Source organism: Furipterus horrens, unplaced genomic scaffold (genome assembly GCF_987537825.1).
Source record: "Furipterus horrens unplaced genomic scaffold, mFurHor1.1.pri manual_scaffold_4, whole genome shotgun sequence".
Lineage (NCBI taxonomy): Eukaryota > Metazoa > Chordata > Mammalia > Chiroptera > Furipteridae > Furipterus > Furipterus horrens.
The window spans coordinates 112,309,980-112,337,131 of record NW_028327174.1 but is presented as its reverse complement, the minus strand read 5'-3'; the positions used below and the strand labels follow the sequence as shown (position 1 = coordinate 112,337,131).

Here is a 27,152-nt window from a genome sequence, read left to right as displayed (position 1 = left end):
GCCTTTATATTTTTCTCTATACCTGATCCCTCCAGTATTTGGCATTCTAAAGAAGTAAGAAATGACATGACATTCCTTTGCATAAAACTAATAATACCAGTTGCTAAAGGAGGTTTTGTCAACCGAAGCTTTGACTGGGATGTCATGCCTGAAGGAGGCATGCCTAATCTCTGGTTGTTATCAGAAATCCCTGAGGAATGGGAATTGACTTTCAAGGCTAATGAAATCCAAGGAGGAAAAAGCCTGATACCCTGATTGGGTATCTAGTTCATGGCAATTTTTCTAGAGAAGGAACGAAGGTTACTTTCCTGAAAGATGGCTAAAAGTAACCTTAAAACACAATGGAAAATCTAGAGGAAATCCTGAAATATTCCCCTCAGCCCAAACTATGTTTAGTGGGCAAAAGGTCTTTGAACAAGTGTGCCATGCCTTGCCATCTTCCGCCAAAGAAGTCAATATTTTTCCTAATGTGAGACATTAAACATACTCCCTGCCTATTTTCATCTAGTGGTTAGTTTTAATTATGCCTTTTAACCCTGTTGCCAAATCTGTTGCCCTAAATATGGCAAGGATGCCAGTTTGTTCAGCAGTGCCAGTCCTTGGAATCTGAGCATGCCGCTGCCCAGGAACATCCAACTGACCTGGACTTCACAAAATCCTTCCCCATGTGCGAAGGCCATCCTCCTCTCCTCACTCCCACTCTATTAGGGATTTCTAGACCCAAGGGTAGGTAGGATGATGGCCATGTCCAGCTTGAAGCAGCTAGAGGAGCACAAGACCTTTGCCCATTATTTTTTTATAAGATTATAATTGGTCTTAAGTCTAAGAGGGGGAATTGTTACAGAATAAGGTTCCCCCAAATTCCCCAGAGCCTGCAGTTGGGGAATGAGGGAAGAAAACAGCTTTCAAGATGCCTTTGCATAGCTATAGCTGGTAGCTAGTATCTTAGTTATACAAATAGCTTTGGTTCTTCCAAGGCCCCAAGGACATCAGAGGGATTTTGACTATAAAATGGTGATGAAAAAGAGGTCAACAGCCCCTGGCGGATCACTTGATCCTCACATCTCTCTCAATGCCATTGGGGTCCCTAAAGGAGTTCCAGATGAGTTTAAGGCTAGGAATCAAATAGCAGCAGGGTTTGAGTCCTCTTCTGGTGATCAACAATTAGTAAGAATGTTTATTGGGTAAACTATACTTATTATAATTAGCAGAGATTTATTAATTATACCAGTGATGCTATAGAAGGAATAGCTCTACAGTTAGATGCCACCAGTCAAATGACCTGGGAAATAGGATGGCACTGGGTATGATGCTAGCAGAAAAAGGAGGTGTATGTGTAATGCTTGGGGGACAGTGTTTCACTTTTATCCCCAATAACACAGCTCCTGATGGAACTTTCACTAAGTCTCTAGAGGGACTAACCACCCTAGCAAATGAACTAGCAGAAAATGTAGGTATTGATGATCCTATAACAGGATGGTTAGTGTAGTGTTGAATATGGTCAGGGACGCTGAGGTTAAGTCCAGCAAGCAGGATGAGTTGCCAGCTATGCACGGAGGGCTGTGGCTTGCTCAGACCATCAGCGATTATTCACGGCCATCCGTTCCTTTTATTGGGTTGCAGAAAAAAAAATTTTTTTTAAAGTAACACTAAATAGAAACTAAAAGGGCTTACATGGTAACAAACATTCTTTCCACTAAAAGGAATAAACATTAATCTATAGAGCTACAGAACTAAAAGGCTTACGTGATCCCACTAAGAGGGATAAACAACCTATAGAGCTAAAGAGCGAAGCGGTAAATCACAAAGGTCCAAGGGTCTGTTCCACATCCGATATAGTCTCTAGGGGAGAGAAGACACTAATTTTCAAGCTTCTTTGTTCTTAGAGATTTGTAAACCAGCCCCCAAGAATTGTGTGCTAGTAAGGGTCCAAGGGTCTGCACCACATCCGATGTTATCACTATGGGAAAGGAGGCTTAGGTCTTCAGCCCTCTTTGTTCCCTTGATTCTGTGACTTAGCCACCAGGAGCTGCGTGCAGCCGCTGGTGTCGGCAAGACTCGCTAGCAAGTTCTTGCAAGCTGAGGTCACAGGACACCTGGGCAGGGGGGCCCGCTTGCAGGCCCCATGGCAGAGGGCTTGTGACTTTTGCCTACAGTTAGAAAACTGGTTTAGCAAATGGAAAGGAATGATCATGTCAGCTCTTGTCTTTCTCATAGTAGTAGCAGATATCCTGACTGCTTTAGGCTGCTGTATTATTCCCTACATCAGGGGTTTAGTTAAGAGATTAATTGAGACTGCACTAACTAAACAGATGCCAACAACTTATCAACAGACTAATCTCATCCTCCTGGAGGTGAAGAAAGTCCTTGCTATGAGGCAGAGTTCAGAAATCCTCATAAGGTTTGAAGGGACATATTAGAGGTTTGAGTAGTCGTCGGCAGCGTCCGTCTCGAGAGACGATGGTGTAGCTTCTTAAGAGTCTATCTGCACCGCCGAGAATGGCTGTGCAGTCCGACTCGGGAGTGACACGGTATCTGTCTCCTCCCGTGTTGAATCGACATCTTGCGATGACGCTGGAGTGTCCTCTCCAGTGGAGCTGAAGCTACAGAGCCTGGGCAGGGTGATATGGAAGGTCTGCTGTTGCCCATGCAGCAGACCCCCCCTCTCTTCGCAGCTGAAGGGTCCAAGGGAAAGACGGAGTCAATACAGCTTGGCTTCAGGTGCGCCGCAGGAGTTGCCGGTGTTGACTACAACGTCGAACCGCCTTAGGGACTCCGGCTCCGGATTTTCTGTCGGGGTTTACTCCCTTAGCCTTTCCCCTGAAGAGGTATGCCGCAAGGCAGCGGAGGTTTTTTAGAGTCAGAGTTTTCCTTCTCTGATGTGCCCTGACTGGAAGATCGAACCAGCGACACTTAGCTCGCAGGCCGACGCTCAATCCACTGAGCCAAACCAGCCAGGGCTTTGAGTAGTAAATTTTCCAAAAGAAACAGGGGGAATTGTAAGGGATGAAGAAGCCAGTGACTCTCAAACCAGTAGGAGATAATTAACAGATGAATCATGGAAAAGGGGTGAGGAAATGACATTCTGCAGCTCCTCACACATATCCCTGGCATCAAAAGGAGGAAGACTGTCATCACCAAATACAGGGAAATGGGAAGATGTAGCTAGATAACTTTGCAAATAAGTTGGAGACAGACCTATAACTAGATTACCCTTAATCACACCCTTAGTTAAGTAGTTGTGGGAGACAGGCAGGCATCGTTCAAAAGACTTCGACTGCTGCGTGGAACTGCCTGCCCTGGGCTTTAACTGGCAGGTTTGTCTTCCATGCTTGTTATGAATCCCATCCTCTTGGAGATTTTAAAGATAGAATAGAAATACAAAGTGGCTTTTTAAGGAAAAGGAAACCTGCTCTGTTTTTCTCTAAATAGCCCCAAATTCTTATCAGTAGGATGTAAAAAACAGAACAATTGAGTAAGAGGAAATGTTTTTGAAGTTGTGTAAAATACCTGGGTGCTTCAACCCTGTATTGATCTGCATTTCCCTTTGTTATTACTCCCAACCATTTGGTGAAGGGCTGCATGTTTTTCTTATGCATTTCCCATGTAGTAAGTAGATAAAAACCCTGGCTAATGTAGGAAACAAGGAAATAGTTGACTCCCAAACCAGTAGAAAATCACTAGTAACAAAGGGCAAATGTAATTAAAGGGTCTTAAAAACAAATGTAATTTGAGGCTCTCAATGACAAATGTAATTAGAAGATCTCTGAGAAGGGAGTTGACAGCATTAGCATATTTACAAATCACAGTAGGGGCATTTAGATAATCACGTTAGATTGTAACTCCGGAGTAACCAGTAATGGATAAACAGGGGAGAATGAGAGGGGTGGGGGAGCTAATCGCATTACTATAAACCAGTTTTCTTTGTCTACTTGGCGCGCACATTCTCCTGGCTAAGGGTGTGCCTGATTCTGCAGACTTGTGAATAAACGCCTCGCTTTGCTGCTCAAGTCCTGTGTCCCGGTTTTTATTGTGAGCATTTCTCACACTAATAAAGAAACGGGTGATTTTCTTCAGAGAAAATCCCCTCCCTTCCTTCCTCAGATAGTGAGTGTCTGAGTAGTTTCTTCATCCATACTGAGGGACCCTGAGTTTCTCTTAGATGGCTCCCCAATGTGGGGCAGAGGACTTGCCGAAGTACCACCTGCTACAAGCCAAGGACTGTGGACAACATGCCTAGACAGAGGTAAAAATTGGCCAAATCATCCCGAATGGAGGAACAGTGGCACTGTCTCCTTTGGTAATGCTGCCGGCATTCTTAATTAAAGACAGGGAGCTTTCTTTTCTTTTCTAAAATTTCTCCTTTTCTAAAAATTTCTCAACTGTCCTGCTCCTATCTATATACTCACATTTATTTTCACTCTCTCCTCTCAAAAAAATCGCCACAACACTGCAGGCATGGGATGAGTAGTTAACGTGCCCCCTAGGGGTACTTGCCTATGAACAAGATTTCCATGACAGGATAAGCTGGAACGTGGACTGGGACAGAAACACTAGGTTTCCCGCCAGCCAGAAGACAAAGTCCACGCAATGCTGGGCACACTGTAAAAACAATCATAGTCCCATCCTCGTGGCCTTTCCCAACATAGGATTTACATATGAGAGAGAGAGAGAAAGCTAAAAAACTTACATAAAAATTCTATTTCTCTTTTCTTTCTATCATGGGGGGACGGATCTTTCTAAAAAACTGGATGTTTATTTTCGCTGACTCTTTTGGTTCCTAAAAGCTATAGGATATCAGGTGGAAAAAAAAGAATTTACTCAGTCTATTATGAGCAGTAAATCTACACTACCCCTGGTCCCCAGATAAAGGGTCATATGATTCAGAGGTTTGGGAAACAGAGGACAGAAACTTACAGGTCTCCAGGAGGACTTCTGGCCAAGACAGAGGCCTAGACTGACACGCTTCATTTCCCTCCACAACTAAGAAGGACTACAACTACTGCAAAACCAGAAATAACCAGAAGTTCCAGAAAATAAAGATACATGGAAGTCCAATGTATGAAGTTATAAACAAGTGGTGCTCATTTGGACAAGTAGGAGGGGCGAAGCCAGGGCAGAGAGGTCAAGTTGTGCTGGTGGCGGCAGCTGCAGCGACGGGCAGTGGGACTGCGGTAAGCTCAGACGCCCGTATTTAAGGGGAGGCAAGAAGTGCCTGGGAGCACCCCTAGCTGCAGACCAAACCCGTCAGCTCACAATTCCAACTCTGGGGAAGGCAGACCCCCATTACCTCGGACTGTGAGGCCCAAGGGGCATGGGGATAGAGGAGGAGGCTCCCGGTCTCTCAGCGGAGAGAGAATGGTAGGATCCATCTTGGACCCCCGCCCCGACACAAAGCACCACAGTGTGGTGATAAGGGTCACCTGGTAGTGAAGAGTGCATGGGGTTCCGCATCCTATAACGTAGGAGGGGTGACAGCTCTGCCCAGGAAGCAAAAAACTACCAGGATGGCAGGGATCATTATAGAGATCCCAATCACACAGCTGGCCAGACAGCAAATACACGATTTATTGAACCAGCAGATAGATAATCTTTCTGAGCCTCAGTTCAGAGCTATAGTTGTAAGACAGCTTACAGAAATAACAGTGGATCTTAATCAAGACAGGGAAGGAATGAAGGCTAGTCCTGCTGAAATGAATGAAAACACATATGAAACAAGTGGTGAGGGAAGGGAAACCAGGGATCAAATCAACAAATCGGAACAGAGGCAAGAAACAGTCAACCAGTGCAGAAAGAGGAAACAAAAAGTGAGGAAAATGAGGAGAGGCTCAGAAACCTCTGGTACAGCTAGCTATAAGCGAGCCAACGTCTGAATTATAAGGTTGCCAGAAGGTGAAGAAGAAGAACTAGAAATTGAAAAATTACGTGAAAAAATAATGAAGCAGAACTTCCCTAACGTGGGGAAGGAAATAAACTTACAGATCCAGGAAGCACAGAGAGTTCCAAATAAACTAGATCCAGGGAGAACCACACCAAGACACATAATCAAAATGTCTAAAATTAAGGACAAAGAAAGAATCTTAAAAGCAGCAAGAGAGAAGAAGAGAATAGAATAGAAGGACAGAGAAAGTGTTTCCAGGACAAAGTAAAACTGAAGGAGTTCATTAGATTCAAACCACTGTTATATGAGATGTTAAAGGGACTTGTTTAGGAGAAGGAGGGTCAAAACTGTGAACATTAAAATGAAAACTGTGTCACAACAACCAACAACAGAAGCTAGAGAATTGAAACAAAGGCAAACTAAGTAGGCAACGAGAGTGGATAAAGAATTATAGGTATGGGGAATATACTGGGGGGAGGTCAGCAGGGAAGGGGAAGGCAGGAAAGGGAGGGAGATGGTGCAGGAATTAAGAAGCATAGTAGGAGGGAGTGGAGTAGACAGGAAGATGTTGAGAAGAACTATATGCACAACAAATGGGCATGGACTAAGGAGCGGGCAACTGGACGGAGAGGGGGTCACTGGGTGGAGGGGAGCAGAGGGAAAAGAAATTGGGACAACTGTAACAACATAATAAAACATATAAAAAAAATGTCTCCAGAAAAACAGGATTCCCATAGGTCATCAGAATTTAGTTACTTGGGGTGTAATTTGTACAGCTTTAACTCGTGCATATTCCCTCAGTAAAAACTAATAGCAAAGTAAGCGGGGAGGAAATTTTCAGTTTGGAAGATAATGCTGCTGTCTTATATATTCAGGAGAAGGAAAAGAAGAAATTAAATACCTCTGATGAAAATTTTGCCAAGAAAGCATTAGGTCCACCACCCACAGAGGTGGTGGAAGGTAGGACCACCATGCTCATGGCACCTCTCCCACCCTGGGACAAAAAACCTGAAAGCTGGCCGGTGCCAGTGCTGGCTCCAGCACCAGTGCCACCGCCCCCACCCCTGCCGCTTGTTAATAAAACCTCCACGGCTATGCACAGCTGCCTGCGGGAAGTGGTAAAAGCCGGTGATTGGAAAGCTATATCAGCCTTTCCCGTAATTGTAAAAGAAGGCCAGAGAGGGCAAGTAGCTTATGAGTCCTTACCTTTTGAAATATTCAAAGAACTAAGAAAGAGTGTTCAAGAGAACAGACTCCAGTCCCCTTTTACATCTGGAATAATTAAGGCAATAACAGAGGGGTACACTATGACTCCCTGTGACTGGAAAAGCTTAGTCAAAGCCATTTTCACCCCAGCCCACAACAGGAGCTCTGCAGAGACAGGCAGCCAGTTATTTTGGACTCAGGGAAGTGCTGAGTCGCAGAACTCAGGGCTGCAGCAGGGGGAAGCGCAGAAATAGACCTGGTTTCCACCCAGGAATTAATCTTAAAGGAACAGGATCAAATTTCCCTGGCTTCTACTGGGGTATGGGTGCTGTTGTCTAAAGGCATAGTAGGACTAATTATAGGAAAATCCAGTGTTACTACTAAAGGAATTTTAGTTCAACCAAGTATTATTGAGTCAGATTATGAAAAAGAAATTGAAATAATGCTGCAGGCTTCAGGATATCATATTATCCCTCCAGGCACAGTTAATTTGGCAGAGGTCACTCATTACCCTCCTTTTGGAAAACTTAAATATATTCATATTTCAATTGACACCTATTCTGGAGCATCACACGCCACCGCTCTTGCAGGAGTCATCAAAGCATATTCAGACACACTGGCCTGAGATGTTCAGCTACTTAGGACATCCGCAACAAATAAAAACTGATAATGTACCAGGCTATGTAGCTCGCTCCACCCAGGAATTTCTACAAAGATGGGATATTAAACATAAAACAGGCATTCCTTATAATCCTACAGGCCAGGCCGTTGTGGAAGGAACCCATCATACTCTTAATTTTTTTCCCACAAATTTAACTATGATAGTGTATACTTCTAATTTTTTAAACTATGATGACTCTCTTACTTCAGCTATTGAATGGCATTTTTACCGCCATGGACCAGAGGATAGGGAAACTCGCCCCCTAGTGTTATACCGGGATCCTCAAGGAGAAGGAACTTGGGAAGGCCCAGTTGATTTACTGACATGGGGGAGAGGGTATGTGTGTATTTCTACACCAACAGGTCCTTTGTGGCTTCCTGCAAAGCGAGTAAAGCCATTCCACGGGTGACAGACATCCGCTGTTCCGGTGGGAACCATCCCAAGACAAGCAGATCAGGTGTCTGGAGAATGTGACGAAACAAGTAAACAGAATGTCAGTGAATTAGTGACGCCACCCCTCCCGAAACCGTTAGAACTGTGATACAAAAAAAAGAAAAGCACAAAGTCTTTCCCCTGGAATAACTTCGGAAAAGTTAACCACCCTCAACAAAGAGGCTGAAAAGGTTCTCCAAAACACACAGGGTCAGAGGACACCCCAGATAATTGATTCCTGGCCTATATGGTCATAGTGTCCTCTAATTCAGCTAAAATATTACTTATAATTGCCTTATTGGCTTGCTTTGGAGGCTTAGGCCTAGCCTCAGAGCCCCGTTATATATATTGGGGCCATGTTCTGGACCCACCTACCTTTAAACTTCAAACCTGGTGGCACCCAGAGCCCCCACTGTCCTCTAATGACACTAAATGGACAGGGGGGAACATGGCTCCCACCTGATGGGCCTCTGGAGGAAAAACAACATTGGCTACATGCCCCGGCAGGCACCACTTTTCTAGCAGAACAATTACTCTCCTGTTTTTCTATACTACCCCTTAAATTTCAATGGTATGCTTACACAATTGTTGAAGCAGCCTTCTCCCCTTCACTGTCTACTGACTTCTTTCTAATATGTTCAGTTGGAATTAACCTGACTCAAAATGGTAACAGCAATAACCCTCCTGATGTTCCCCTTTGCCAGGCCAAGACTCAACTTCCTACCACAGTGGCTTGGACTTTGTGTTGAGGCAATAAGCCTTCATTTAAACACATCACCCATACCCCATTAGTAGCACAAAACTGGGGTGCAGGATGGGCCATATATACCAGTAATGGTCCAGCAAAACCTAATGAAAAATACCCCATCCTTGGCTGGAGTAAAGGAGAATTGGGAGCTTTAGTCATTAGAATTGTTGCTCCAGAACATACCAGCCCTTGGCACAGTAATTTGTGGCATATTAGCCTTCTGTTTATTGAATGTCTTAGAGGCCATGCCCATTATGAGGCAAAAGGGCCATATATGTCCTATACTCTTGATATTACTGATAATTCCTGGGTCACCATTTGTACTTCTCACCCATATCAATTTTTAGCCACTCCAGGACTGCCTCAGCTGACTTATAACAATGTTTCCAACTTATATAACCTTACTCTCTCAACAGGTTCCATTTATGCTAGCTGCCTTACTCGCAGCAATGTTACCCAGCTCAATTTAACCACTGTTTTTATAATCTGTAGACAGGCCGAGTTGTGGCTGTCGGTCAATGTCACCAGAGAATGGGAGGATCCAGGAGGACTCACAGCCATTAACCATACACTTTCCCTGGTGCAAGTTCAACGATTTCTAGCTGTTCTCATTGCATGCATTGTCTTTTCTATTGCCATTGCAGCGACAGCTGCCACCTCTGCCATTGCCCTGATGGAGTCTATTCAGACAGCTTATTCAGTAGACATTCTCCTTACTAACTCCACACGGGAAATGCTTCGACAAGCACGGATTGACCAGGAAATCCCCACCTGGCTTTCAGCTGTGGAGTCTGCAATGATATGGCTTGGGGACTGGCAGGATGCCCTAGTCACCTGCCAACAGCTCACCTGTGATCCAGAGTTCTCCAAATTCTGTGTCACCCCTTTGAAATGGAACTCCAGTCAGCATTCATGGGAGGAGGTCCAGTGTCATCTAAAAGAGACCTTTTCCACTAACCTTAAAGGCCAGGTGAACCAGTTACAGTTTGAGCTCCAGCAGCAACTTCAGGACATTAAAAAACTAACTGAACAAAAGGTTTTTCAAACTTTCAAGAAAACTTACAATGATTCAACCGTAAAAACTGGTTCAACTAAATTTAAGACTTTGGGTGATGGGAGCTATTGGATGAATTCTAGTTATTGTTATACTCTGTGTGTTAAGTTGCCTTTGCAAATTGTTTGCTCGTGACAAAGTATGTGAAAAACAAGTAGCAGGTTTCATTGGCCTTACCTCACTATCTCAAGTACTTAATAAAGAAGGGGAAGATGTGGGAGATAGGCAGGCATGGTTCAAAAGACTTCGACCGCTGCGTGGAGCCCCCTGCCCTGGGCCTTAACCGGCAGGTTTGTCTTCCATGCTTGTTATGAATCCCACCCTCTTGGAGATTTTAAAGATAGAATAGAAATACAAAGTGGCTTTTTAAGGAAAAGGAAACCTGCTCTGTTTTTCTCTAAATAGCCCGAAATTCTTATCAGTAGGATGTAAAAAACAGAACGATTGAGTAAGAGGAAACGTTCTTGAACTTGTGTAAAATGTCTAGGAGCTTCAACCCTGTATTGATCTGCATTTCCCTTTATTATTACTCCCAACCGTTTGGTGAAGGGCTGCATGTTTTTCTGATGCATTTCCCATGTAGTAAGTAGATAAAAACCCTGGCTAATAAAGAAACCGGAGTGATTTTCCTCAGAGAAAACCGCCTCCCTTCCTTCCTCAGATGGTGAGTGTCTGAGTAGTTTCTTCATGCATTTGGAGAGACCCTAAGTCTCTCTTCAAGCAGTTAATCACGTTAGATTGTGAACCCGGATTAACCAGTAATGGAGAAATGGGAAAGAAGGAGAGAGGAGGGGAAGCTAATCACGTTAGGGATGGGAAAGTAATTGTGTTAGTATAACACCAGTTTACTTTGTCTACTTCATGCACGCATACCCCTGGCTGGCTCTGCGCCTGACTCTGCAGACTCGTGAACAAACGCCTCGCTTTGCTGCTGAAGTCCTGAGTCCCAGTGCTTTATTGTGAGCATTTCTCAGAGCATGAGCCTGGCCTGCCAACCAAACCCATTCCTTCTCCTCGGGAGTCAAACAGGTAGAGATGATGACATAGAGGTTATGCCAGGTGAGGTCATATGAGACAGTGAGATATTGGAATTCCTTAATGAAATGAGTTGGATCAGTAAAATAGGAACCAAGGTGTTCTACTTAGGAAAAAGAAACATGAACCTGAATGAGTCCCTGGGGCCTGGCAACCTGTTTAAGAGGGAGGACAGGGTGATGCTGAGAGGGGGGCTGGGGCCAGGGGGACCTAATTCTGCTAGATGACAGGGAAGGTGAACAATCATCTTATGGTATAGAGTCTGGGGAAACCAGTTCTCTAGAGGACCTGAAGGGGTCTCAGGAGTCAGAGAGTGAGCAGTCAGAGATGATGCTTAGGAAGAGGTGAATGTAAGAGCAGAATTTGATAGGTAGAGCAGGATTGACACAGAGAGGGGGATGCCTGCATAGCTCAAAAGGGCCTGTAAATATGGAACTTCACTTCATTTGCCCAGATAGCAACAGTAATTGTCAAGGTCAGTTAAGATTAGAGGATTGAGTGTCCAGTTTTTAGGCCAAATTGACCCACTGTAACTTATATTGAGGCCAGACAGTATTACAGAGGGATATCAATCTTTTAGATTTAAGTTCTATGTCAAGGCCTAAGTCCTTGAGAGTTCTCAGGAGACACCCCAGTTGGGTGTTCCTTGGGGCCTTGGATTGACCCAAACCTATATTGGTGAGACAATGAATATGAGAAGGGTGAGGAGTAAGACCTGTTTCCCAGCTTGAGGGCCTCTTTGAGGGATGTCCCGCCCTATGAATTGTCAGAGCCATGACAGTGGAAGAGGGGAGAGGAGAGAGGCATCCCCCTGTCCTCTCACTCGCAAGGGTCCAGGACCTGACAGCACCTCTCACACAGTGCTGGGATTTTGAAGTGTTATTCACTGACAACAAGAGCAGAGAGAGGGCTGGAAGCATGGGGAGAAGGCAAACTCCTTACACTGGTAGAGATAAACCGATATTGATGCAGAAGTCAGGCAAAGGAAGGCAGGGGCCAGCTCCTTAGCAGTTTTTTCTCACTCTCCCAGGTTTTGGCGCCAAAATGTTAGGTTCAGCCCTGGCTGGTGTGACTTAGTGGATTAAGCACTGGCCTATGAACCAAAGGGTCCCAATCAGTGCACATGCCAGTGTTGCAGGCCAGGTCCCCCATTGGGGGCACATGAGAGATAACCACACATTGATGTTTCTCTCCTTTCTCCCTCTCTTCCCTTCTCAATCAATCAGTCAATAAAATCTTTTTTAAAATGTTAGTTTTCGCAGAGTGAGACGAGAAATGACAGGAGAACAGGCAGTGAATTTATAAGATTTATTTGGCCAGCTGAAAACAAGTGGGCTGAGACCAAAGGGTTGTCAGCCCCTAGTAGCAGCAAAGTAAAGGTTTTTAAAGGATGGGGGAGTTAGCAGGACCCTCAGAAGTCCAGATGAAGCTAGTGATGAGGAATTATGTTGTGAGAACAGGGAAGTTGCTAAAATCTTGTCGTTAGAAAAAGATATCTTTGTTAAACTGGATAACCACAGGGCATAGGCAGTTACTGGTTTCAGCAGTTACTGAGAACAGCAGATTTATTGGCGGCTTGCTAAAATTAGGCCTGAATTCCTGGAACCCAAGTCTTATGCCTAAGACTATGTTCCAGCACAGTTTTGGGGGATCATGCTCTCTGGGAAGACTGATGGTGTTTATGCCTCAGAAGCCCTACCCCACTGTGGCTTGACAGGGACCCTCCCTTGCACCTGATTGTAACAGTGATTTATGCCTTTTTAGCCCTGTCAAATACGTGCCTTCGACTATATTTGTAATGACAGCCATGGTAATCTATTTGAATGTACAAATAAGATTGGCAAGAAGTTTTGAATGCTACCTCAGAAGCCATCAGTTCCATTGGTCAAGAACTAGGACAAATTAGAGAAGTATTAGATAATTGCATTGCTATAGACTACCTCCTTCTAAACAAAATTGAAGAATCCTGAAACACCAATTCAAAAGAACCTATGTACCCCTATGTTCATAGCAGCACTGTTTACAATAGCCAAGTGCTGGAAACATACTAAGTGCCCATCAGATTATGAGTGGATCAAAAAACTGTGGTACATTTACACACTGGAGTACAATGCAGCAGAAAGAAAGAAGGCACTCCTACTGTTACGGCAGATTCAGTGAGAATAAACCACTCAGAGACAGTGGATAAGGAAAGCAAAGGGTTTATTGCTGGTGGCCCAGCCGAGACCAAGTCTCCAAAATGGCGCCAATCCCAAATGGGGTTTAGGGCACGGTTTATATAGGGTCTTTTCCTTCGGCAGGAAAACGACTCTGGGAGGAAGTGGGGGTGAGGCAGCTGCAGGTAGGTGTGTATGTGACATCTGGCAGCAACAGGGACAAGGTTTACGGGGTTATCTTCAGTCGTAGTCGGCTGCTTAGCCGGATTCTTTGCAGGACAGACAGCTCTGCAAAAAGGCTGGATTCTCTACAAGAGAAAAGCCTCGAAGAGGCAATTACTTAATGCTAGTAGAAGACATTTGCAAATTTTTACAGGCCTTAGGCAATGGGGCCCTTAGGGGATGACTGGAATTTCTTACAAGAAATGGCTAAAGCCCCTACACTACCATTTGTGACAACATGGATGGAACTAGAGAGTATTATGCTTAGTGAAATAAGCCAGGTAGTGAAAGACAAATACCATATGGTATCACCTAATACAAGAAACTAATGAACAACACAAACAAATGAGCAAAATAGAATGAGAGGCATGTAAACAAGGAACATACTGATAGTGGCCAGGGGAAAGGGTGAAAAAAGGGGAAGGGTCTAGTCAAGGAAGTAGTATAAATGACCCATGGACATGGACAACAGAATGGGGGTTGAATTTGGGGGCGCAGGGCGGGGGGAGCAATAGGGGAGAAATGGGATAAATGTAACAGAAAAACAATTTTATTTTTATTTCTTATTTATTTTTAGAGAGAGGGGAAGGAAGGGAGAAAGAGAGAGAAACATCAGTTGCCTTTCACTTGCCTTAATTGGGGATCCAGCCCACAACCCAGGCATGTGCCTTGACTGGGATTTGAACCTGCGACCTCTCAACTTTTTGGTTTATAGATATAGGCACTCAGTCCACTGAGCCACACCAGTCAGAGCTGAAAAACAATTTTAAAAAGTGAAAAAAACAAACAAACCCATAATCATAGATATGAAATATTTAAAAGACTCTGCTGTTTCGACCTGACTGATAAGTCAGAGCTCATTGAGCATAAAATAAAGCACGTAAGTGAAGTAGTATCCAACATAAAACAACGAGAGGGAATCTTTGTTATTGATTTGTCTGAACTAACCTTCTGGTTGCTTGATATTGCTGGTCTTAGGGAGGCTTTTTTTTCTTTTCTTTTCAGTATCATAGTTTGTTGGTGCTTACAACATGACTCCTAATGTATATCTGCAATTAAGTTTATTTCTAAGCCCCCTATCAGATGGTCTAATGCTAAAATACATGCTCACAACAACAAAGTGAGCATGTCCATATGGAACTGATCTAATAGAAATAAGATAGTTTAAACCAGCAGTGGGAAAGTGATGGGCTACCCAAATGTTCTAAAATGTTTAGTTTCAGGTAAAGTTAATAAGCCGAGTAATGAATGTATGTAAAAAGCTATTATTTCATGAACTGAATGTATGATCCATCTTGACTCTAAGAGGCCATAAACAGTTCCACTTTTGTGCCTCAGGAGGAATGCAAACAATCAAGATGGTATCCGAACCATTCTACTTCAGAATGATGATCACTGCCCAGGACACAAAGACCACACTGCCCAGGACACCGGTGAAAGAATGTTGCAGCTTTTATCTGATTAACTTCTTCCCTGAATTCCATACCTGTTACCTACACTTTTCTTCTTATAAAAAATGTCCACTTATAATTTTACTTAAGACAACCTGTTAGGATACTAAGCCACAGTCTTCTCAGATTGCTGACCATCTGAATAACTTCCCATAAAGATTCAACCCCTGTCCTTGCTTAGTGGGTTTAGTAGGTGACAGACAGCATGAATTCTGGTTTTTCTGGCACTTGCTTCATTTCCAGTCACCTCACTCTCTTTCCATGTATAATTGGCATCCTTCCAGCTGTTCCCTGTGGTGAATCCTGAGTGAGTGGGTTTACATATATTCTAAGACTGTTCTAGCCCTTAACGTGGTGAAAATCTGGCAGTTTGTTCTGCGGTCCCAATCTCCACTGTTTTTACAGCCAGAAGTAACTGGTCTATCTTCCTAAAGCTGGAACCCTGTGTGGTCTGGCCTAAGGATCGAATTGCTTACTCCCAAAGTTTCTGTTTCACTGCCTTTCCACATCACACTACCTCTACGCCCATCTTTGTGACCCCACTCCTCCTACCCATCTGAATGATTTTGTTTACTTTAAATCCTTGGTTGTTGGACTTCTGTGCAGCTCAATTTTCTGGAACTTCTGGTTGTCTCTAGTTTTGAGGTAATTGTATTCCTTCTTAGTTGTGGAGGGAGACGCAGGGTGTCTGTCTAGGCTTCCATCTTGGCTGAAAGTCCAGAAAGTGTATATCTTTACTACAGTGTTAACTTTACTATTTCCATTGTCAACCTGACATTACTTGCTTGCCCTCTTTTGAGAACAAAGTTTTTTTAGTTTAACAAGTAAATACAAAAGAAACTGAATGAAAAACACATTAGAACAGAAGAATCAGACAAATTCCCACCCTCCGAACAACTTTTCTATGTATTTCCTGTTGAATATGTATTAAAGTTCACAGAAATCATGAGGTTTCAATAAACCTCTGTCTCTACTTCTGTATACTCTAGCAATTCCACTGTTAACTATATCACACAATGAAGCATAACAATGTTATGACAGCAAGAAGAAATCTGTAACTATTGGAATCATTAAGGAAAACGAATATGTTTTGTACAGTGTTAACCTTACTATTTCATTAGTAAACGTGACATTACTTGCTTGTTCTTGTAGGAGAACAGAACATTTTCTTAGTTTAACAAGTAAATAAAAAGGAAACTGAATGAAAAGCACGTATCAACAATGGAATCATGCAAACATCCACTTTCATAACTACTTTTCAACGTATTTTCTACAGAATATGTATTAAACAAAACAAAAAAAAAGTTTTCATGAAGCCTCTATCTCTACTTCTGTATATTCTAGCAATTCCATTGTTAACTATAACACACAATGAATCATAACAATGTTATGATTGGGAGCGGAAAGTGCTAATAGTTGGAATCAATATATATATATATATGTTTTGTATAGTGTTTACTTTACTATTTCAGTAATAAACTTGACATTACTTGCTTGGCCTTGTAGGAGAACAGAGTGCTTTCTTAGTTTAACAAGTAAATACAAAAGAAACTGAATGAAAAGCACATATCAACAATGGAACCCCACAAATATCCACTTTCCTAACAAATTTTCTACATATTTCCTATAGAATATGTATTAAACTTCAAAGAAAATCTGTGTTTTCATGAAACATCTATTTCTACTGTATACTCTAGTAATGCCATTGTTAACTATAGCACCCAGAGAATCATAACAATGTTATGACTGCGAGTGGAAGCTCTGTTAGAATAATTAGATAGAGTGTATATGTTAGTACAGTTTTAACTTTTCTATTTCTTTAGTAAACTTGATGTTACTTTTTGCAGACTCCAGCAGCGTCTGTAGTGTGGTGGATTAAGGTGAACAAATTCACGTGGACTCTATGAATCCTGTGGAGAAAAGGAACAGAGAGCGCCCCTACCCTTGCCTGGATAGGTATTTCTTTCTTTCTTGGTGGTTTACAGCTAAGAGAGTCATAAATTATCATGCTAATGTTGCTTTAAATGATTGTTGCTTATAGATAACAAAGAAGAAAATGTTGTGCATGCAAGGTGATGATAAGGATGGGAGAGCTGGCCACATCCTGTCCTTGAAACAGCTCAGAATAGACCTTAAGAAGTTACTTCAAGGTTATACACTAAACATCTCTTGTTTTCAGCTAAGGGTGAGAGAGTTTTAGCAAAAGCAAACTTTTAAGCAGTATAGATACAATGCAGGCCTGGTTCCCACAGGAAAGCCAATCTATGGGCCTCGCTCCTGTGTCCTGCCTCACACTTGTCAGTTTTCCAAACCAGGGCTGAGCTACATTCACCATTGCCTTGCGGACCCATTCACTATATATCCCCCCTTATTTTTAGTTAAGACTGCTATAGTAGTGAGACCTACAAAGCTTGCTACTAGCTGGTCTCTTATATGACCCTGAGAGAATAATTTGCAAATGCAGCCAAGTATACAGAGTATTATTAGAACCAGCAAGCAACCAGCAACCCCTAGGACCCAGACTCTTAAGTCCATCAAAGCAGTTATTTGCATTTAGCTAGCTGAGATTATCACAGAGGGTTTGGAAAATCTCCTGTTTGGTCAAGCATCGACTGTCCTGCAGCTGCTGGTGTAGTTCTACCTGCAATTTATCAAATTATCCCTTCAAATCAGTAGAAAAAGCCCCTCTCAGGTGATGTTAAATATCACTACAGGAGTGCTGGCTAGAGTTCCACTGGAGCAGGGTGACGCACAGCTTGTAAAATTCAAGATCACACGTTAGGTGCTGATGGGTTACCAGGGTGTCCTGGTGCTTGCCAATCCAGTTGAGCACTGATTGAACAGAAGAAAGGCGGGTCAGGATCTCTTGATCAATCTGGGCCTGCTGGAGCATTTCTAGAGCAGTATTGGCTGGTTTGGCTCAGTGGATTGAGCGTCGGCCTGCGAGCTAAGTGTCGCTGGTTCGATCTTCCAGTCAGGGCACATCAGAGAAGGAAAACTCTGATTCCAAAAAACCTCCGCTGCCTTGCGGCGTACCTCTTCAGGGGAAAGGCTAAGGGAGTAAACCCCGACAGAAAATCCGGAGCCGGAGTCCCTAAGGCGGTTTGACGTTGTAGTCAATACCGGCAACTCCTGCGGCGCACCTGAAGCCAAGCTGTATTGACTCCGTCTTTCCCTTGGATCCTTCAGCTGCGAAGAGAGGGGGGGTCTGCTGCATGGGCAACAGCAGGCCCTCCATATCACCCTGCCCAGGCTCTGTAGCTTCAGCTTCACTGGAGAGGACACTCCAGCGTCATCGCAAGATGTCGATTTAACACGGGAGGAGACAGATACCGTGTCACTCCCCAGTCGGACTGCACAGCCATTCTCGGCGGTGCAGATAGACTCTTAAGAAGCTACACCATCGTCTCTCGAGGCTCTGTAGCTTCAGCTTCACTGGAGAGGACACTCCAGCATCATCGCAAGATGTCGATTCAACACGGGAGGAGACAGATACCGTGTCACTCCCGAGTTGGACTGCACAACCATTCTCGGCGGTGCAGATAGACTCTTAAGAAGCTACACCATCGTCTCTCGAGACGGGCGGCTGCCGATTGGTTAAGAAAACATCAACAGTATGAGCAGTTTGAATTGATTCTATGAGGGTAGCGGTTGCCATGGCAGCAGTAGCTGTGACGACTATGGCCGAAACAATGAACACGATTAGGGTGCTGATAAACCATCAGACTCATAAGGAGGCCAATGCATTAAGTGTCATTATACCATTAGGATCCTCCCTTTTTCTGGTTATATCAACTGGCACCTATATTTGAGTTTGTCTTCTAACTATATAAACCGTAGTAAGGTTTAGCTGAGTGACATTAAGATGGTCAAGAAAGCTAGCATATATAGAGCCTGCAGGGACATGTAAAGAATAGATTTTGGCCGACTCATTATAAAGGACCTGGGCCATTCCTAAGGCTGCTAGAAACAGGTAGGGATGGGAGGTACAAACTGTTACCCAATCTTTCTTTGGAGGATCATTTTGATAAAAACATCCTTGAACTCCTACAGGGCCATTAAGCAATCTTAATTACAGATGCTTTCTAGTAACAAATGGTAGGCCCATTTTCCAAGAAGTTTAATGCCAAGGGCTAGTGTAGTTGGGAGAAACAATTCTGATGATAGGTGCCCCAGTACTAGGCCCTTCCCAAAACATATTATTGTATAGTTGTTGAGGCTGTGACAGAACTACTCCAGTGCTAAGCTTAGCCAATATTTTCCAGTTAGCTCCTCTGTACTCTTTTACAAAAGGGATTTTGGGGAGAAAAATGATTGAGGCATTTGGTCCTCAGCATAGAGACCAAAAGACTGAGTCATCATGGTTAGTATCTATAATACAAGGAGGAACCAGAGGTGGATTGGAAGTGTGGTAAACTCCTCCGTAGGTCTTCAAGCCAGTCATGGCTACCATAGAAAGCTGATAGTAATTCCTGTGCTGCTCTTTGTTTGCAGCACGGAGTTGCTCTTGCAAGGGAAGGCACAGTGTATTAATAAGGACAGAGAAAAAAGCTGGTAAGTGTTCAATAACATAAACAGTATTTACTGACACCAGCATCCAGTGCTTGTTTTCTTCTAGAGGGCCATTAGGGGGTATCCATACTCCTCTGGTCCACTGAGTATCATTAGTGGAAAAGGAAGGTTCAACATTCCACCAGGTATGTAGCTTAAATACTGGTATATCAGTGATGTGGCCTCAATAGCTATAAGAAGAATTAACTTCAGTAGCTAAGCCTTGCCCTCCCAGGCAAAGTATAATGGCAATTAAGTTACTCTTAATTGTGGCTGACAGTACCACTAGATAAGTGTTAAACCTGTTCTCCAAGGTGTCATCTATCCTTGTTTCAGCAAGAATTTCCTCAGCTCAAGTATTGAGTCTTGATGTCTTCCCATGTGGTAGGGGCACGTCTAAAGGGAGCATTGCATGGTTCCATGACAGGATTGCCCTCATCAGGAAGCGCTGAGCCGCAGCCCTTGTCACTGAGACAGGCTCCCTCCTTCTCTGATGGTGGGTCCAGACCCATGTGCGGTGCTGTGGGCATCCATTCTTCCTCTGGTTGTTCAGTGTCAGCTGGGCCATCTGGTTTGCTAGTTAATTGGCTCTTGCTTCCAGGTAGCAGAGCTTGGCATCATTCTTTCTCATGGTAAGGCTTTGTCCTCTTAGCTAGAAGCCAGACACGATCTGTAGGGATGAAAACACGTGTTAAGAGGTCTATTGGGCCCTGCCAAGAGCCCTCTCCTAGTGGATCCTGATAGAAAACCTGGGGGTAAAGCTGTTTTGATTCTTTTGTCTGAAAATGCTTCTTAATTGGACTACAGAGTGATTTGTCACAATTTAGAAAATTATAAGTAAACATGGTTAACATAGTCAATTTTGGTGGGGAGGACTCATTACACCCCCTTTTTTTGTTTCTTAAGGAGATTTTTAAAAGTGTGATGAACCCATCTACAATTGCTTGCCCTGTTGGATTATAAGGTGTCCCAGTTTGATGTTAAATATTCCAATGTTGAAGGAAAGTTTGAGTAGAATGGGCAAGGTATCTGGGACCATTATCAATTTTAATTTTTTGACCCCGTCCTAGATGACTAAAGGCTTCAAGCCAATGGGCCTGTATATTTTTAGTGGATTCTCCTGTTAAAGAAGATGCATACAAGGCACCAGAATAAGTATCAATAGAAATATGAATGTATTTAAATTTTCCAAAGGGAGAATAATGAGTGACTTCTTTTTGCCAGATTATTTGAGAACTTAGTCCTTGAGGATTAACTCCCATTGATGAAGATGCCTTAGTAAGAGCTTGACAGGATGTTCTTTAATAATTTACTTAGCTTGGGAGCATGAAAATTAAATTGCTTTTGGACTGCCTGGCTGGTTTGATGAAAAAACTGATGAGAAACTGTTGCCTGTTGAAAAGCAGTGAGGACACTTAAGTAAGGCATCTGCTTTATTATTAACTCTGGCAAGGGGCCCAGTAGGCCCGAATGAGACCAGATATGAGTGATGAAGAGAGCAACGATTGCAAGGTTAAAAATAAATTAAGCAAGTTGGAATCAATAGAAGTTTTAATTAATGACTGATCTAAATGTAGAACAGTATAAACAGCATAGCATGAACCACAGACTAGATTTAAAGCTTCCTGTGGCCATTGCCACAGGGCCATGATTGCAGCGAAAAGCTCGGCCCTTTGAGTAGAGGCATGCCCCAAGGAAATAAGATTTTTCCAGTTTTCTTATTCTTGCCAGGTAATAGTGGCTTGTGCAGTTTTTCTGGACCCATCAAGAAATACAGTCCTTGCCCTAGTTATTGGAGTTGGGCTAATTTTTTCTGCTAGTCTTATATGAAGGAATGGAATGTTTTGAAGCAGCTTGTCTGAGGGTAGGTTAATTTCTCAACCTCCCACAAAATTGGCTGTGGAACACTGAAATTCTAAAGACTGGGCTGTTAATTGCTGTAAATAAACTTGAGTTAAGGGACTGTGGATAAAGGCATGATTATATCCAAATAACTGTTGTGTTCGTTCACATCCCTTTATAATGAGATGGCACAACACAGTTATATAGGTGATAATGGTGCATTGCGGCTGATGGGACAGAAAAAGCCATTCTGTCATAGCTAAATGGGGTGACAGCTGTCCTATAAGGCCCATTGTGGAGCCTAAGGTTGGGAAACAGAAAAGCTGGATTGGAAACTATGGATTAATTCTAGTTAGCCGCCATTGTTAAATATGCTGATTCACTATAATTAACTCTTGTAGAGGCTTGGAGGATAATTTTCTGGAGTAATTATATGGGGAACCGGTCCACATGGCAATGGTGAATGTAGCTCAGCCCTGGTCTAGAAAACCAGCAGGCGCAAGGTGACACACAGGAGCCAGGCCTGCAGATTGGTTTTCTTGTGGGTATCAGGCCTGCATTTTATCTAGGTCGCTTTAAAGCTTGCTTTTGCTAAAACTCTCTCACCCTAAGTTGAGAACAACAGACGTTTAGTGTATAACCTTGAAGTAACTTCCTAAAGTTTATTCTGAGCTGTTTCAAGGACAGGATGGGGCCAGCTCACCCATCCTTATCATCCCCTTGCACGTACAACATTCTCTTCTTTGTTATCTGTAATCTATAACCATTTAAAATAACTTTAGTACGATAATTTGACTTTCTTGGATGTAATTCCCTGAGAACAGTAACAAAAAACCTGTCTGGGCAAAGGTAGATGTGCTCTCACCTAGAGAATAGCCACTCTGCCCCTTTTCTCCAGAGGATTCACTGAGTCCATGTGCATTTGTTCACCCTCATCCGCAATGCCTCAGACCCCACTGATCAGAGTCTGCAACAAAATTAAGATCAGGGTCCCCTTTAAGGATATTAGACAAATGACTTAACTGTTGGGTAGGTATTCCAAAGCTGGGTCCCACCCAGTTGATTGCATCTACAAGTTGTTAGAGGCAATTAAGAGTTAATAAGTCCTTGGATGGATTAATTTGGAGGACTTGAGGCTGAATTGTCTGATTAAATAGGGGGTAGCATAAATATTTCCAAGGCTCCAAATGCTGGATTTTTTCTGGAGCAATTGCTAATCCAGAAAAGGCTACAGAATTTTTAAGAAAGGAAGTAGTTTTTGCTAGAACATTTTGTGAGGGGGCCACAACTAGAATGTCATTAATATAGTGACAGATAATTGAATTAGGGAATTGATTTATGTATGAAGTGCTGACAGATAGTTAGACTATTAAGCATTCACTGAGATAAGACTCCACTGAAACCTCTGTAAAGGCTGAGAATTATTAATGGTTGGGAGAGAAAGTGCAACTTGCTCCTGATCCCTTTCTGCTAAAGGGATGGTGAAGAAACAGTCTTTTAGGTCAGTGCTAAAAGCGGCCAGTCTTTGGGAATGCAAGCAGAATTAGAGATTCATTAATTTTGCTTAAATTGTGAATAAACCTTCATTTACCAGATTTTTTTTTTTTTTGTACAACAAAAATAGGCATATTCCAAGGACTGTTAGACGGTTCAATGTGACCTGCCTCTAACTGCTGTTTAACTAAAAGGTAGGTTTGTTTTAGTCGCTCTCCCTTGAGTGGCCACTGGTTGATCCATATGGGCATATTGGAGAGCCAGATAAGTGGCAGGGGAGTTAATATGAACAGTGGTACTAGGGAAAAAGCGGAAGGGAAATTTCCATTCCCCACTGAGTGAGAAGATCCTGGCCCCAGATATTAAGAGGCATGGTCGAATTCTTCCTACCTGAACCTCTGGTCCATAGCATTTAAGAGACCACACACTGATTTGTGGTTGAGAAACTCCCCCTACCCCTGTAACAGGCATTTCTCTGTCTGTTAAAGGCCAACCAGGAAGCCAAAACTGATCTGAAATAACAGAAATAACAGCCCTGGTATCTATGAGGCCATAGAAAGTCCTATCTTTTATTCTTATTTGTAAGATTGTTTTATTTAATTTGATTCATTCGATCCAAAAAACTGATTGTCTGTACTACCTAAGTTTCCTTCTCACTGCATTTTGAGTCTTTGGGATTATATGGGGGAATAGGAGTAATTAAGCAATACACATTTGGGCAGAAATGATATGATAGCCAGATGCCTTAAGCATGATTTTAATTTCTTCTTGATAGTCTGAGTCAATGACTCCTGGCTCAACAAAAATGCCTTTGATTAGTAATACTAGATCTTCCTAAAATTAAACCGATGGTTCCCTGGGGTGAAGGTCCCCAGACACCAGCAGGGGCAACAATTACTTGGTCCTGTTCCTTTAAGATAAGTTCATGGGTGGTGACCAAGTCAAGCCTTGTGGTTCTGCAGGTGGCTGCACAAAAGTCGGAAACTGCATTTCCCTGAACTCCCTGATATTGACCGCTGTTTTGGAAGCTCTGATTGGGGTTGGGACCGCTGGAGCGGGCACCCACAGGGAAGTTTCCTTGAATGGGCTGGCCATTTTTGTCAAATTTAGAGTGGTGCTCACTTGCCCAATGTTTGCCCTAGCTACAGCATGGATAGTCCTTGGGGGAAAGCTTGCCATTCTCCTTTCTCCCTTTTGATTTAGGTGGACAGTCCTTGTGCAGATGACTGGGCTTTCCACAATTATAACATTTGAAATCTCCCTTAATTGCAGCTGCTAAGAGAGAGGCTTTATGCTGCTCTGTGCCAACATATTGACAAGCCTTGATAAACTTAGTGATTTCTTTAGTGGTGGCTCACAGGGGTCCTAAAATGGCCCTGCAATCCTTGTTAGCATTTTCATAGGCTAACTGTAATAAAAGAGTTTTGGCCACTTATTTACTATCTATTTGCCTTTCAATGGCTTCTTGGAGCTGATCAATAAAGGCTATATATGCCTCTGTAGCACTCTGGTGGATGTTAATGAAGGAGGACGTTTCCTTGGCCTGAGAATTGGGCACAGCTTTCATGGCTCTGAGAGCAATTTGAGCACTTTGAGTAAAAGCCTGAGGGTTAAACTGGCTTGATCCTCAGCTGTAGCGAAGTCACCAGTTCCAAGCAACATGGGGAAGGTAATGGGATTATCTGTTTGTGCATCTTCAGCTGCTTGGTTGCCAGACTGCTGAGTATATTCAGAACGCCAAACAGCAAATTGAGCAGGAGTTAAGACGGTCCTAGCCAGGGCAATGCAATCACAGGGGCCCACTTTATAACTATCAGTAATAGCTTTAAGCAGTCTGTTAGTATAAGGAGACTGAAGTCCATTTTCTTTAATGCTTTTCTTTAGCTCTTTGTAAAGGGAAAAAGGAAGGGGTTCATGGATATTTCTTTGACCCTTGACTATAATGGATAATGCCATAAGGGCATCTAAAAGTCCAGCCTCCGCTGCCTGCTGAAGGCACTGCTGCCAAGCCCTGACAGGATATCTGTCTGAATTTTCTGGCTTTCTTGGAGGTGACACACCCTGCGATAGGAGGTTCCCAGAGTTGAGGTAAGGAGTGGCAGCTGCAGAGCAGATCCTACAGTGGGACCGTAGGCCAGACTTTTTCAGCTGGTTTTCCTGCTACTTCTATATGACTTCTGAGTCAGACTCCCTATTCTCCTCTGTGACTAGTTCTGGTTTTTTAGTCCAAATAGGCATGAGAGCAGTCCTGACTAATTCCCAAGTTAATAAATTTTGAACTCCAATAGAAACACCACTGTCCTGTAAAGATTTTAGCTTGTCACCCGCCTTTTCCCAAACCTCAATATCTAAGGTCCCTTTGTCAGGAAAAGTAGGGTAGTATTCCTTTATAGTTTGTAGAAACTGAATAAGATGCTATTCCTGCACCTGACATCCTTCTCCTCAGAGGAGCTGTTGTAGCACATGCAAGTAAATTTCCTGCTCTTTAGATAAACCAGAGCCCATTCTTATTTGGCAAGAATGTCCATTTTGCTTTCGATTTGTGTCTTTTCAGTCTCTGCTGCCTGTGCTGAATTTTAACTAGCTAGCTATTGGGGGGTACAGTGTGATGGGTCAAAAATGTGTTGTTGGTGTGAAACAGTCAGGGAGGGCTGCCAGAAAATCCAGGTATCCTAACTCCACTTATGGGTCTTGGTTTCTCTTGCAAGTGTCTAACAATGCAAGGGGTGGCTCAAAGCTCTAGATGACCGATCTTTGTATTACGTGTTCCCGGATGAACCAAAAGTTACATTAAATCATTTTGGAGGTCCCTATAAAGCCCCTGCATGTTTCAGGAATTGATCCCAGACACCCTCCCAAGGTTCGGACTCATGTGGGAATGCCCAATTTCTCGACCTGAGGGGAGGAAGTGCCTTTTGTCTTCGGAGCTCGGCAAGTACCAAATGCTCTCATACAAATCCTATGACTAGGGGAAGATGGCGGAGGAGTGAGGAGAGGCTGCGGTTTCAGGCTCCCGAGACCCTTCTGCAGTTTGGGCTAATTGCAGACAGAACATCTCAGTGAGCAGCTGGACACTGGCAGGAGCCGAGCCAAGGCACTATTGGATTAGAGAAAATCCATCTTGGAACAACCTGCTTAGTGAGGATAGCAGAGAAAAAGGGGACGAAATGGGATTCCTGACTGGGACGGCTGCCGGAGCTGTGGCTGGAAGTACACAAAGGCTTTTTGGCGACCACAGGCTACCGGGAGAGGTGTTGGGAGGAGAGCGGATCTCTGCCCTCTGGCAGAGACCAGACTCGACCAAGTGGCATTGGCGCTGAAGGACAGGAGACAGCGTGCTGCCGGGCAAGTGAGAACATAATTCTCTTTTATATTTTTCTCTAGTGGATGGTGGAGAGGGGAGGAAGGTTTGGGGGTGGTAGGCCGTTCTGGAGGAGCCCAGGCGCAGTGGTGCGCTCATCCACCCCCCAACCCTCCCCTTGGGTCACGGGGGCGCGCATAGGGAAGTGCCCTCATTCACTGGCCCAGGTGCGCAGGGCTGCGCGTCCAGGTGCCCTTCGGACACACGCCAACAGACATAAAATCAGTGACCCAACGGGCACAGGGAGGGCCCACTGGACACGCAGAAGACTGTCCGAAGTCACCCCTGGCCAGCCCACTGTGTGCCAGGCTGAAGTACCAGGCCGGAATCCGGAGCGCAGAGCACTTGCCCAGGCTCTGCGCATGCCTGCTCAGGAGGTGCAGTTACAGTGGGCAGCAGCAACTCACAGACACTCACGTCTACTGAGCATAAGTGTCTGCGGCCCTGCCCTAAGAGGCGAAAGACCAACTCCCAGAACACGGCGCTGCAGGCCTGAGGCTAGCTCCCCAGCCGCTTGGGTGCACACCGGCACTGGAGCCAAGAAACAACTCAAGGGCTTTCCCGGAGCGCGGCGCGGCCGGCTTCCTCGGAGCGCGGCGCGGCAGGCTTTCTCAGAGCGTGGCGTGGCCAGCTTTCTAGGAGCGTGGCGCAGCAGGCCGGAGCTTAGTTCCCCGTACACCTTGGGCACCAACCAGTGCTCGAGCCAAAAAAACACCTCGAGGGCTTTCCCGGAGCGCAGCACAGCCGGCTTTCTCAGAGCGCGGCGCGGCCAGCTTTCTAGGAGCGCGGCGCAGCAGGCCGGAGCTTAGTTCCACGGACACCTTGGGCGCGCACCGGTGCTCGAGCCAAAAAAACACCTGGAGGGCTTTCCCGGAGCTTGGTGCGACCTGCTTTCTAGGAGCGCAGTGCGGCAGGCCTGAGCTTAGTTCCCCAGCCGCCTTGGACATGCACTGATGCTTGAGTGAAAAAAAAACCTCGCCAGCTTCCCCAGAGCACAGCGTGGCCTGCTTTCCTGGAGCGTGGCGTGGCAGACCTGAGGTGGGCTCTTGGCTGCCTTG

At 44.1% G+C, this 27,152-nt stretch overlaps 1 long non-coding RNA gene across 3 annotated transcripts in view; it reads left to right on the top strand.

The window, feature by feature from the left end:
- LOC150012680 (uncharacterized) overlaps positions 1 to 27,152 on the top strand; it is a 124,315-nt gene that overhangs the window by 55,190 nt on the left and 41,973 nt on the right. The window contains exon 3 of one of the 3 annotated variants that reach the window (XR_016510769.1): positions 14,734 to 15,065. The exons of 1 other annotated variant lie outside the window; for it this stretch is intronic. This is a non-coding gene — a long non-coding RNA (uncharacterized LOC150012680). Of the gene's footprint in view, positions 1 to 9,572; positions 10,590 to 14,733; positions 15,066 to 27,152 lie in introns of those variants that run through there. One more of the 3 variants, XR_016510770.1, reaches the window with a different exon arrangement.